The sequence below is a fragment of the Leopardus geoffroyi genome, chromosome B3 (assembly GCF_018350155.1).
Source record: "Leopardus geoffroyi isolate Oge1 chromosome B3, O.geoffroyi_Oge1_pat1.0, whole genome shotgun sequence".
NCBI lineage: Eukaryota > Metazoa > Chordata > Mammalia > Carnivora > Felidae > Leopardus > Leopardus geoffroyi.
The window spans coordinates 73933667-73943303 of record NC_059337.1 but is presented as its reverse complement, the minus strand read 5'-3'; the positions used below and the strand labels follow the sequence as shown (position 1 = coordinate 73943303).

Here is a 9637-nt window from a genome sequence, read left to right as displayed (position 1 = left end):
GTTATGTGATCTGTGATCATTGATCTTTGATATTACTATTATAATTGTTTTGGGGGCATCATGAACACCCTCAAATAAAATAGCAAACTTAATTGTTAAATGTTGTGTGTGTTCTGACTACTCTACTGACTAGCCATTCCTTTATCTCTTTAACCTCTCCCTGGACCTTTCTATTGCTTGAGACACAATAATATTGAAATAAGGTCAATTAGTAACCTTACAATGATCTGTAAATGTTCGAGTGGAAGCAAGAGTTGCACATCGCTCACTTTAAATCAAAAGCTAGAAATGATGAAGTTTAGTGAGGAACACATGTCAAAAGCCAAGATAGGCTGAAAGCTAGGTGTCTTTTTCCAAACACTTAGTCAAGTTGTGAATTCAAAGAAGAGTTCTTGAAGTTAAAAGTGCTACTCCAGTGGACACAAATGATAAGAAAGCAAAATAGCCTTATTGTTTATATGGAAAAAGTTTTAGTGGTCTGGATCGATCAAACCAGTCACAACATTCCCTCAAGCCAGAGTCTAATCCAGAACAAACCCCTACCTCTCCTCAGTTCTTTGAAGACAGAGAGAGAGCTGAGGAAGCTGCAGAAGAAAAGTTCGCAGCTAGAAGAGGTTGGTTAATGAGGTTTAAAGAAAGAAGCTGTCTCGATAACGTAGAAGTACAAGGTGAAGCAGCAGGTGCTGATGTGGAAGCTGCAGCAAGTTATCCAGAAGATCTAGCTAATTAAAGAAGTGCCTTTAACTTAAATTTAAAATTTTAAACTGGCTATACTAAAGAACAGATTTTCAGTGTAGGTAAAACAGCCTTATATTGGAAGAAGATGCCATCTAGGACTTTCTCTTTTTTTTTCTTAATGTTTACTTATTTCTGAGAGAGAAACAGACAGAGAGCAAGCGGGGGAGGGGCAGAGAGAGAGGGAGACACAGAATCGGAAGCAAGCTCCAAATCCTGAGCTGTTAGCACAGAGCCTGATGTGGGGCTCCAACTAATGAACTGCAAGATCATGACCTGAGCTGAAGTCAGATGCTTAACCAACTGAGCCACCCAGGCGGCCCACCATGTAGGACTTTCATAGCTAGAGAGCATCATATGCTATAGAAAAATCTTTTGTAAAAAGATGCATCAATCAATGTAACAAACTTCATTGTTGTCTTATTTTAAGAAATTGACACAGCCACCTTCAGCCTTCAGCAACCACCACAGTGATCAGTCAGCAACCGTCAACATCAAGGCAAGACCCTCCCTCAACAAAAAGATTATAACTTGATGAAAGCTCAGATGATGGTTAGCATATTTTAGCAATAAAGCATTTTATAATTAAGACATATACATTGCTTTTTAAATACATAATGCTGTCACACGTAATAGATTGCAATATAGTGTAAATGTTAGCTTTTAGATGCACTGGGAAATCAAAAAATTCATTTGACTCGCAATATTTGCTTTACTGGAACCAAACCCACGATATCTCCAAGGTATGCCTGTATGGATATAGGTAGTGGTAGACGTCTAGATAGAGACAGAGATAAAAATAGGACAGAAACAGAGACAGAGATGGAGGTTTATTATGATAAATTGGCTCATGCAATTAAGAAGGCTGAGAAATCCCACAATCTGCTGTCTGCAAACTGGAGACCAGGCAAGCTGGTAGTGTAATTCAGTTAGTCCAAGGGCCTGAGAATCATGGGAGGCAATGGTTAAAATCCCAATCTGAAGGCTAGAGATGAGATGATGAGACGACCCAACTCCAGCAGGCAGATTTAAAACATGCAAAAAAGGGCAAATTCCTCTGTTTTCTGCCTTTTGTTCTATTCAAGCCCTTAACAGAGTGGCTGATGCCTAGTCACACTGGAGAGAGCAGTTTACAGAGTTTGCTGATTCAGATGCTAATCTCATCCAGAAACACTCAAAAACACACCCAGAAGTAATCTTTAATCTGGGCACCCTGTGGACAGTCAAATTGACACATAACATTAGTCATCACAGTGCTTGAGGTCTTTGAAGGCAGAAGGTCTTTGCTCTCCATTATATTCCCAGTATCTAGCACAGTAAACAGTTGATCGGATTGGCTGAATATGTTAATGAAATTGAGTACACCCAGTTACATATAATCCAGTTTCTACTAGAATTTTTTTCTCTATTAGCCTAATGAATTGTGTAGTATTGGAAATTTCCTAAAAGACCACATTTTCTTCTTGGGATTTTATATTCTGCATCAGTGATTTCCACACCATAGCCTGGCAAAAGTTGCAAGTGATTGGATCCATAAATTTTCACCTACCTAGACTTTTGTATTTTCTTTCCAACTTTGCTACGCATTTCTAGTATAGGAGATCACAGCTAATAATCATGATTTGGTGAGAAAGAAGAAAGAAGAAATAAAGCTATATTTTTTAAAAGTGGTCTTGAGGAGAAAAATTAAAGGCATAGCTATCACCAAATTAGCCACTATAGTTCTGGCATTCCCACAATTAGGACATTCTTGAACTCAGTGCCTGGAATTGGGTAGTCTTTGTAAAATCCTCCTTTGGAACTTAGAATTTAGATTTTCAACAATTGGCATTGTGATTAAAATTTATTTTGAAAATATACCTTTATAACAATTGGCAGTAAATGATTAAAATTTATTTTGGAAATATCCTTTACTCCTCTAACTGATTCAATATGCAATGACTGTTGAATGAATATATATTTATGAATTTGTGAAAAAGCAAAATTTAACTGAATATGAAGATCAAATTGGCTTTATTCAGCAATTCATGAATCAAGCAGCATGCCATCTAGAAAGGGGAAAAGGAGCTCCATGGAGCTGTATATAATGAAAGTCTTTTATAGGTGGATGGAGGCAGAAAAAATAATTTTCTAACCAACAGTGGATTATTTCAGGCAAGGTCACCTTCCTTTGAGGGAAGGGCAGGGGGTCTATCAAGAAGATTACCTCACTAGTGCTGACTAAGTAATACCAGATTGACTGGTTAAAGGTCACATTCCTGGGAGAGGCTGAAACTGCAATTAGATTAGATATAAATCCTTGGTTTGCTGACATGGGACTTAGCACAAGTGACTCCATTTTGAACCTGTTGTCTCTTTTTTTTCTTTGACAAATTCCTCCTATATGCCAAGCACTGCTCTAGGCATTAGGGATATAATGGTGAAGAAACAAGCCAAGTTTTATGTTTGTTTGTATGAAAAAATGTAAACGTATACAAATGTAAACATATACAAAGTGACTTCGATCTACACACCATCCATCTTAAATAATATCAACTCATAGTTGACCATCTTTCATTACTAACCTACCTCTCTATCCCTCCCCCTATATTATTTTGAAGCAAATCGAAGATGTCATATTGTTTCACCCATAAATATATTGGCATATATCTCTAAAAGAGAAGTACTCTTTAACCATAACCATAACCCACCTAAAAACAACAAATTCGGGGCACCTGGGTGGCTCAGACGGTTCAGCATACAACTTCAGCTCAGGTCACGGTCTCGTGGTTCATGAGTTCTGAGTTCGAGCCCTGTGTTGGGCTCTGTGCTGACATCTCAGAGCCTGGAGCCTGTTCTGGATTCTGTGTCTCCCTCTCTCTCTGCTCCTTCCCCGCTCACACTCTATCTCTCTCTCAAAAGTAAATAAACATTAAAAAAACAACAAATTCAATAATCTGGAGCTTACATTGCTTCTTGGCCTTTTGGCTAAGATCAAGTGTAGTATCTGTTCTTATCAGTTTAATAATCTGGAGCTTACATTCTAATAGGAGACACAAACAAGGAACAAACAAGCAAAAAACCAAATGATATTAAGCAGTGATGATAAAAACAAGGTCCATTTGGTGGTCAGAGCAACCCTCTGTTAAGGAGGCAACATTTACTGAGGAACATGTATAACATGAGGGAGCAAGGCATGTGACTGTCTGGAGGAAGTGTTCCTGAGAGGCTCCAGCTAGTGCAAAGGCCTGAGGCAGAGCTCAGTGTTCAAAGAATAGTAAGAAGGTCTATGAGTCTGGTAGGGCTAAATGGAAAGAAGAAAAGAAGGATATAAATTTGGAGCGGCCACGGGGGCCATGATAAAGATGACTTCAGATCTGATTCTTATTATGTATGATGGACAGCCACTGGAAGGTTTTGAGCAGGGGAGTGACATGACCTGATTTATGATTATAAAGGATCATTCTGGCTGCTGTGTCGAGAACAGTGTAGAGGAGGACATTTGTCACAGAACAAATATAGAAATGGGGAGACCGATTAGAAAGCTACTGCAGGGGCGCCTGGGTGGCACAGTCAGTTAAGTGTCTGACTTTGGCTCTGGTCATGATCTTACGGTTTGTGGGTTTGAGCCCCGTGTAGGGCTCTGTGTTGACAGCTCAGAGCCTAGAACCTGCTTTGGATCCTGTGTCTCCCTCTCTCTCTGCCCCTCCCCCACTTGCACTCTGTCTCGTTCTACAATAAACATTTTTTTAAAAAATTAAAAAAAAAAAAAAAAAGAAAGCTACTGCAGTAGTCCAGGGGATTGCCGATGGTAAAGTGGTGATGAACTTGGGCAGTAGCGGTGGAGATGATATAATAAGAAGTTATTTATTTCTAGATAAGAGTAAATCTACAGCTAACAGGATTGGCTGACAAGACAAAAAATGTAGGGCATGTGAGAGAAACCCAAGTCAAAGTTGACTTCAGGATATTTGGCCTGACCAACTAGTGCCATTTCCTAAAGTGGGGAATACTGGAAGAAGAACAGGTTTAGAGGGACTTGCAGGCACTAGATATATTAAGTTTGAGGTGCCTATTAAACATCCAAACAGAGATATCAATTAGATGACTAGATCTAGAGTTTATGAGCGAGATGAGGGCTGGATCTCAACATTTGAAAAATATCTGAGATGTCCTAGGGCTGAAAGTCCTATGACTTTCTAAAAGTCATAGGGCTGGATGAAATCACCCAGTTAGGGAGGATAGAGAAGAGGAGAGGTTGGGAAGAAAACAGATCCAGCTGGGGTGCCTGGGTTAAGCATCAGTTAAGCATCTGACTCTTGATTTCAGCTCAGGTAATGATCTCATGTTCTCTCTCTCTGCCCCTCCCCGTCTCACATTCAAAAAAAAAAAAAAAAAAAAAAAAAGATCCAGTCAAGGAGCCTGAGAAGAGGCCAGTGAGGAAGGGGAAAGCCCTTCCCCAGGAGAGGGGGTGTCCAAGAGCCATGCTTCTGTGAGATCAGTAAGATGAAGACTGAGAAATGGTCACAAGATTGGACTCTGTGGTGGCTATTGGTGAACTTGACAAGAATAGATTCAGTGGAGTGATGGGGATAAAAGCTTAAATGTAGTGGATGAATAAGCGTTGAAGAAGTAAAAAGGGATCAAAGAAGTTGGGTGGCAGCTGAAAAGGAATATAAAGTCAAGGGAAGTTGTTAGGGTTGGGGTTTTGTTTGTTTTTGTTTTTTATGGAAGCCATTATAGCAGGTTAGTATACTGATAGGAATAATCCCCTAGAGTGTCAAAAGCTGATGATGCAGGAGAGAGGAATAATTGCAGGAGCAAAGTCCCTGGGTAGGTGAGCTAGGTCAGGGAAGCTGGTGTACAAGTCAGGGAGATACATAGGAGCAAGTACAGCACATCCATTTCTATGGGAGAGAAGGCAGAGTATGTGGGTGCAGCTTATGGCATATTGACAGAGTTAGTGGTTGGAGGATGTGGAAGTTCCTTCTGCCATTCTGTTTTCTCCATGAAATAATAGGCAAGGACATCAACTGAAAGTCCGGATTTGAGGGATGGTATTTGCAGAGAGGAGAGAAGTGAATGGAAGAGTCAGTTGCCCGCAGTGTTGGAATGCCAGGCAGTGTTGGGGGCCTCCTTGAGATCTGTGTTCCATATGAAATGATCTTCAAAGTCAAACCTTTAATTGTGTTTTTCTCCTCCGTCTACAGTTCAGCTCCTCTCCAAGCACTGAGGACTTGACTGCATCTTACTACAATTAATCCACACATCAGTCCATCAGCTATTATTTAATTTATTTATTATGAATTAATGTACATTACCATTCATTCATTCATTCAATCATATTTTTTGAGTTCTAGGCACCATTTTAGGTACTGGGGTTACAACAGAGAATAAAACAAATGTCTAATTTCAGGGAACTTATTTTCCATATCCTAAAATATATGAGCTTTCATCTTTGGTAAACATAAATCCTCAGCGAAAACCAATTAGAAACTGGAAGTTTCCACATTTAAGTACTCAGAATTTGATTCGCCTAAAGGCTTAGAAAGAATACCAAAGCCCTGAGACAGATTGGGCCCAGCAAAGGAGTTAAACACATGCAGCTGCCTCAGGGAATGCACCTTTATTTCTTTCCCACTAGTGCTGGGCTAGCTCTCTGGAATCCAGCCAAGTGCAGCAGACAGAAGAGTAATCTGCTGGAATTTTTGTCTTTATTGTCAGAGCAAGGATTCATCATTATCTCCAGAAGAGCATGAATTCATTGACCATCATAACAAAACAGGATCTGCCCCATCCAAATTCTCAGGACTACATAAACCCTAGAAGATACAACTTCCTTTGAACTCATAAATATGTCCAAAAGGCAAACAGAGCATACACTAAAAAGAGCTTATTAACTAACTACATCTTCTCATTTTATCTTCCTTTTTTTCTGACCTGTTTTGTCCTTTTCTTTTTTATTTCTTTCCTCTTTGCTCACTAATTTTCATCTGCTCTTTACTTTAATGAAATAAAAGGTTCTAGAATGCTAGCTCAGGAAGCCACTGTTTGACCATAGGCAGTGGTCACTGCAACTTCAGGAAGAAAGCTGGCTTTAATTGAAAGCAGGGTTTCCTCTGACTCTGGGCATATTGGTGCAAGAAGAAGAGTGGAGTGTGAATATGGACTATGAGTTTCCTCCAGGAAGAGATTTGGGTCCTCTCTTTTGATCTCAGAGTTCACAGCTTTGTTACAATGAATAAATAAAGTGCATGTCTACTGGGTCCAGAAAAAAAAAATGGAGTAAATGAGCTTTGTGCTGTATTCCTCTGCATTAACAGATACTTCTTGGGGCACCTGGGTGGCTTAGTCAGTTAAGCGTACAACTTTGGCTTGGGTCATGATCTCACGGTCCCTGGGTTTGAGCCCCACCTTGGGCTCTGTGCTGACAGCTCAGAGCCTGGATCCTGCTTCAGATTCTGTGTGTCTCTCTCTCTCTGTCCCTCCCCTGCTCATGCCTTGTTTCTCTCTCTCTCTCTCTCTCTCTCTCTCTCTCTCTCAAAAATAAACATTAAAAAATTAAAAAGAAAAAACAGATACTTCTTAGCTGTTGTTGCTAAAGGGAATATGGCAACAGAACTTTTTGTTCACTATGTACAAGTAGCATGTTTCCGTGCCATACCTTCCTTTGTGCAGTAGGTGTCAGCCTCACACAGACTTTCTCTTGCTAAGTCCTTGTTCATAAGAAAATGACCCTCTTACCCACCCTTTCCCCGGTTAAAAGGATCACCTTCTTCCCACCCTAAGCATGCAAATCAATAACAGTCACCCAGATACTGGAAACAGAGTTGCGCTAATGCAGTTGGAAAATGGCCAAACTGAGGACTATGTGAAGGAGGTGACAAATATTGAGGGGAGGGCAGAAGTCCTGTGAGTCACTGAACAGATGTAAACATCAAGGTGGCTCTCTAAAAGGCACAGTCATGACACCAATTTAAGAAGATGTGGACATGGCCCTGATCAAAGTCTTTAAGTAGCTATAGTGTCCTGGGAAAAGCTCTCCATGTGTAAACTATTGACATCCCACTTGCCCAGAAGTAGATTGTCTTGTCTTTGACCTCAAGCAAGACACTTCTCCGAGCCTCAGCTTCCTAATCTTTGTAAGAGGAAAAAGTAAGTGGCTTCTCTATCCAAAGTATTTAATAAGGAGGAGAAAAAACCCAGATGTTGTGCATAAAACAGTTTGTAGGCTGTAAAGCACTGTTGAAATGCAGAAAGTAGAACAAAAGATACAAAGGCAAATGTAGAATAGTTATGAATAAAAATAATTCAGTGCTCAAAATTTAAGAAACGTCAGTTAATCATTTCTATAGATTTTTTCAGCATGTTACACCAAGACTGTTTTTACTCTTTTGTGTTCAATTTTAGTCATGTGGAATTTTGACACACCTAGGGTTTATTTCACAAAAAGAATCCAACATCAAGAGAGCCATGTAATATGAATAAAAGGTTCTGTTAAAAGAGGGAAGAGTCCTAAGTACTAAGTACTTTAGTGGTGTGCTTAGTACCACTATATCCCAAGAATGGATTTGATCCCACAATCCTCCTTAACTTCTTTTTAAAAATTTTTTTTAAAAGTTTGGTTTTTTTGAGAGAGAGAGAGAGAGAGAGAAAGAGAGAGAAAGTGGGAGAAGGGCAGAGAGAGAGGGAGAGAGAGAGAATTCCAAGCAGGCTCTGCACTGTCAGGGGCTCAAAATCATGGAATCATGACCTGAGCTGAAATCAAGAGTCCGACACTTAACCACCTGAGCCAAGCGCCCTACCCTCCTTAACTTCTTTAATCATAAATTCAGTTGGCTAAAGCCTGCCATTTTGTGGTCGGTTTGCACTGATTTTGGCAAGAGAACTCAAATTCATCACATTCATGTTTTATCTCATATTAAATTGACACATTTAAATTAGAAATATAAATGTAACTGAAAGAACTCATGTTTGGGAAGGAGAAAGATTATTTGTTTTATACCTTAATGTTGAAATTTGGGCAGAAGTCTTCAAATCATACTGTTTAAAAATGAATCCATCGGGGCGCCTGGGTGGCTCATTTGGTTAAGCGTCCGACTTCGGCTCAGGTCATGATCTCACGGTCCGTGGGTTTGAGCCCTGCATCAGGCTCTGTGCTGACAGCTCAGAGCCTGGAGCCTGCTTCGGATTCGGTGTCTCCCTCTCTCTCTGACCCTCCCCCATTCATGCTCTGTCTCTCTCTGTCTCAAAAATAAATAAACATTAAAAAAAAAATTTTTTTAAATGAATCCATCAAATTTTTCCTCAATGCTTTGTCCTTCAGGAAAGGCCAGAAGCAACTCAAAATTGCCATGACTCATGCCCTCCCATGGAGTTTTGTGCTATATATCCCTTACTTCTCTGTTCTTTTGATTGAAAATGCTATTTATGTATGTATGTATGTATGTATGTATGTATGTATGTATTTAGCTGAGGCTTTCAATTTGCTGTATCTTGAAGTGGCAAAAGGAGAAGAGGTTGAACTCCGAACCTTTGAAACTTAGTACTTGCTGAGTGCTTAAGGGCAAAGTGAAAATATTGTGGATTGGACTTTATCTTATTTGGAAAGTCTTTGCTACAATAGCTCAACCATCCTTATTAAAAGGAATTAAGTATTTATTTTTCTTAAAATGCAGAGTCTTTTGGAACATTTTCCAAAAACTGAATTTCTGTATTTAGCAGTCAGCTTGGGGACCTTTGTTTTTTAGACCCACTTTAAAATCAAGTACTTTTGCATAATATATTTAATATGGATTCGAAATGATTTTAGCTTATGGGCGCCTGGGTGGCTCAGTCGGTTAAGCGTCTGACTTCGGCTCAGGTCATGATTTCTTGGTTTGTGAGTTCGAGCCCTGTGTTGGGCTCTGTGCTGACAGCTCAG

The 9637-nt window shown here is 39.8% G+C and overlaps 1 pseudogene; it reads left to right on the top strand.

Moving 5' to 3' along the window:
• The first annotated feature begins 3682 nt into the window (after window positions 1-3682).
• Window positions 3683-3802, top strand: LOC123584737 (annotated as a pseudogene).
• The last annotated feature ends 5835 nt before the right edge of the window (window positions 3803-9637 follow it).